The sequence below is a fragment of the Mustelus asterias genome, chromosome 4 (assembly GCF_964213995.1).
Source record: "Mustelus asterias chromosome 4, sMusAst1.hap1.1, whole genome shotgun sequence".
NCBI classification, from domain to species: domain Eukaryota; kingdom Metazoa; phylum Chordata; class Chondrichthyes; order Carcharhiniformes; family Triakidae; genus Mustelus; species Mustelus asterias.
The window spans coordinates 122,915,442-122,919,485 of NC_135804.1; the positions used below are offsets into that span (position 1 = coordinate 122,915,442).

The 4,044-nt window shown below is 50.1% G+C and overlaps 1 non-coding gene across 1 annotated transcript; it reads right to left on the reverse strand.

The window, feature by feature from the left end:
- Positions 1-3,274: 3,274 nt before the first annotated feature.
- On the reverse strand, positions 3,275-3,471 carry LOC144493211 (U2 spliceosomal RNA). Its single transcript, XR_013497689.1, has one exon. It is a non-coding gene; the product is annotated as a U2 spliceosomal RNA (small nuclear RNA).
- Between the last annotated feature and the right edge of the window lie 573 nt (positions 3,472-4,044).

Below are 4,044 nucleotides of genomic sequence, written 5' to 3' on the forward strand. Positions count from 1 at the left end.
AGCGGATATCGCGAAGGCCGCAATACATGCTGTAGACGAATCCACCCCATTCCAGGTGGAGAGCAATGCGTCTGATTTTGCCCTAGCCGCCACTCTTAACCAGGCGGGCAGACCCGTGGCCGCCTTCTCGTGCACCCTCCAGGGCCCTGAAATTTGACACTCCTCTGTCGAACAAGAGGCACAAGCCACCGTGGAGGCGGTGTGACACTAGCGCCACTACTTAGCTGGCAAACGGTTCACCCTGCTCACGGACCAACGGTCCGTTGCCTTTATGTTCAGTAACGCGCAGCGGGGCAAAATCAAGAACGATAAGATTTTGAGGTGGAGGATCGAGCTCTCCACCTACAATTACGACATTTTATACCAGCCTGGGAAGCTCAATGAATCCTCAGACGCCCTGTCCTGGGGCACCTGTGCCAGCGCCAACCTAGACCGGTTACAGACTCTCCACGATGACCTCTGCCACCCAGGGGTTACCAGGTTCTTCCATTTCATCAAATCATCATAGAAATCATAGAAACCCTACAGCACAGAAAGAGGCCATTCGGCCCATCGAGTCTGCACCGACCACAATCCCACCCAGGCCCTACTCTCATATCCCTATATATTGACCCACTAATCCCTCTAACCTACGCATCTCAGGACACTAAGGGCAATATTTAGCATGGCCAATCAACCTAACCCGCACATCTTTGGACTGTGGGAGGAAACCGGAGCACCCGGAGGAAACCCACGCAGACACGAGAATGTGCAAACTCCACACAGACAGTGACCCAAGCCGGGAATCGAACCCAGGTCCCTGGAGCTGTGAAGCAGCAGTGCTAACCACTGTGCTACCGTGCCGCCCCGGAACCTGCCATATTCCATCGAGGAATCAAGTCTGTAACCAGGTACTGCCAAGTCTGCGCGGAGTGCAAGCCGCACTTCTACCGGCCGGACAGAGTGCACCTCATCAAAGCCACCCGCCCTTTCAAATGCCTGAGCATTGACTTCAAAGGCTCCCTCCCCTCCTCTGACCGCAATGTATACTTCCTCAACGTCGTTGATGAGTATTCGCGGTTCCCCTTCGCTATTCCCTGCCCAGATATGACCTCAGCCATGGTCCTCAGGGCCCTGCACAGCCTCTTCACCCTGTTTGGTTTCCCCAGCTATATTCATAGCGACCGGGGTTCCTCTTTTGAGTGACGAGCTGCGCCAGTACCTACACTCCAAAGGCATAGCCTCGAGAGTAGGACCACCAGCTACAGCCCCAGGGAGAACGGACAGGTGGAGAGGGAGAATGCAATAGTCTGGAAGGCCGTTTTAGTAGCTCTCCGGTCTAAGGGTCTTCCAGTCTCCCGCTGGCAAGAGGTCCTCCCTGATGTGCTACACTCAATAAGGTCACTACTGTGCACGGCTACCAACGCCACCCCTCATGAATGTTTGTTTTCCCCAGGAAGTCCTCCTCGGGGACCTCACTACCGTCGTGGCTGATGTCCCCTGGCCCTGTCCTGCTCCGGAAGCACGTGCGGACCCAGAAATCGGACCCCCTGATCGAAACGGTCTGGCTCCTCCAAACCAACCCCCAATACGCCTATGTGGCGTATCACGACGGGCGGGAGGACACGGTCTCCATTCGCGATCTGGCCCCCGCAGGTACTACATCCCACGGCCCCTCACCCCCAGCTCCCAACGTCATCCATGATGCACCAGACTCGCAGCACGCTCATTTAGCCCCCGTGTACGGCACACCTGAACACCAGGAGCAGCCTCCACATACCCGGCAGTCTGAAGGGGCTACGGACGGTTTCACCAGTTATGGACTGGCGTCTGACTCATCACTGCAGCCTCCTGAACCGGCACCATGGCTGACACTGCGGCGGTCGCAGCGGCAGATCAAGCCCCCGGAGAGACTGAACTTGTAACTTGAATCAATAACTTGTGACTGTCGTTCCACCACCTCGCCCCGCCGAACTTTTTTTTTTAAACGGGGTGAATGTGGTGAACCACTGTAGTTGTCTGTTTATGTAGTAGTTATGTGACACGCCCCTGCTGCCTCAATCCGGGGCTCCACCCTCCTCGGGGTATAAAGGTGGCTGATCTCCGCCCCTTTTGCCTCAGTTCGGGTTAGCTATTGGTTTGGGAGTGCTTCAGTTCTTTGTTAATAAAAGCCTGTTATTTTGCAACATCTAGTCTTTGCGTAATCAATGGTGCATCAATATAGAATCTTGGACTTTAGAAATATTAGTATTGAATATGAGAGCAGGTGATAATGCTGAACCTTGACAAAGGTCTGGTTAGTGCATCCAGTACTTGTTGCCACCCTTTAGGAAGGATGTGAGGAGGTGCACCAGAATGATCCAGGGAATGGGGGATTTTATCTGCAAAACTAGGTTGGGGTTGTTCTCGTTGGAACAAGGGAATTTGAAAAGAGATTTGATAGAGTTCTACATAATTATAGATACAAGTTTTGATTAGTAGGCAAAGTAAAGTTGTTCTCATTTCCTGAGGACTCGAGTGGAGTGGGAGGCATTGCGGAGCACAGATTTAAGGTCTTGGGCAAATGATGCACGGAGGATGTGAGGAAAAACTTTCTTAATGCAATGAGCGGCAGTGAATGAACTCAATGGGTGGAATTTTCCCATCCCCGTCCACCACAGGAAATGAAGCGGGCAGGATACAGGCCATGCAAAGGTCCGTCGACCTCGGGTGGGATTTTTCCGGTCTTGTGGCAAGTGCGGCAGGAAAATCCAGCCCACTGTCTGTGAGGGTGGTGGAAGTGGAGACGATGAATGATTTTCAAAAGGAAAGTGAGTGCATTTTTTAAAAAATACTTTTCCAATTCAATCAAATCAAATCCAATTCAGAGTCTCAGCAAGTTGCGACATTTCCGATCCAGGCTGGCAAGACAGGGCAAGCGACCATTTACCCTGTCCTGGGCCTGATCTACATGAGCCAATCTGATTGGAGGAGGGAAAGCAATTCCTCCTCCAAGACTTGAGCTCATTTGCATCTTAGCCAAAAGGCCGAGATACCGCTTTTAAAAATTGCTTCATATGAAACATATGAAGCTTCAATGTAACCCAATGACCTCAACCAAGTGCAACATCCGCATAACTACACTTGATCTTAGCCAAAAGGCCGGGTGAGTGCATTTAAAAAAAAAATACTTTTCCAATTCAATCAAATCAAATCCAGTTCAGAGTCTCAACAAGTTGAGACATTTCAGATCCAGGCTGACAAGACAGGGCGAGCGACCAAAATCACCCTGTCCTGGGCCTGATCTACATGAACCAAGCTGATTGGAGAAGGGGGAGGTTCCTCCTCCAAGACTTGAGCTCATTTGCATCTTAGCCAAAAGGCCGAGATGCTGCTTTAAAAAATTGCTTCATATGAAGCTTCAGTGTAACCTAATGACCTCAACCAAGTGCGGCCGACCATGGGCTGCCGACCATACTACACTTGATCTTAGCCAAAAGGCCGAGAAGCGATAATCGCGAGAAGCGATTGTGCATTTGAGTGAAATAAACATACAGGGGTAAATTGATTGGATTATCTCAACTGAGAGTGACCTAGACTCTATAGGTCAAATGACCACCTTCTGTGTTGTTATGACTCTGAGAAATATGGTCTTCGCCAGTGAAGTGAAACAACTGATTGTGAATTGGCTCATTGTGTTCTGTATCCAGTTTTATTTGCCATGATTTATTTATTTTGCCCTGTACATTTGTGTTCTTCCATTTTAAGCTCTTGGTGCTAATTTCACCGCTTCCTTGCCTTGGGGCTTAAGTGATACAAAACACTGGAGGTGATTTTACGCCCACCTAATTGTTTGGCAAGGCCAATACTAGCTCCCCACTGTGTACTACTTCCTTCTACTTGGACTGTTCCCAATTCATTGTGTGGTTTATGTGCTTCCACAGAAAAAATCCAAACTGGTCTTTGAGCTGTCTGCTGTGAGGAGCTGAAAGCCCCTTTGTGAGAAAGGTTCAGGAAACTCTTCCCCCCACAAACAGCGACAATCATAGAATCATAGAAACCCTACAGTGCAGAAGGAGGCCATTC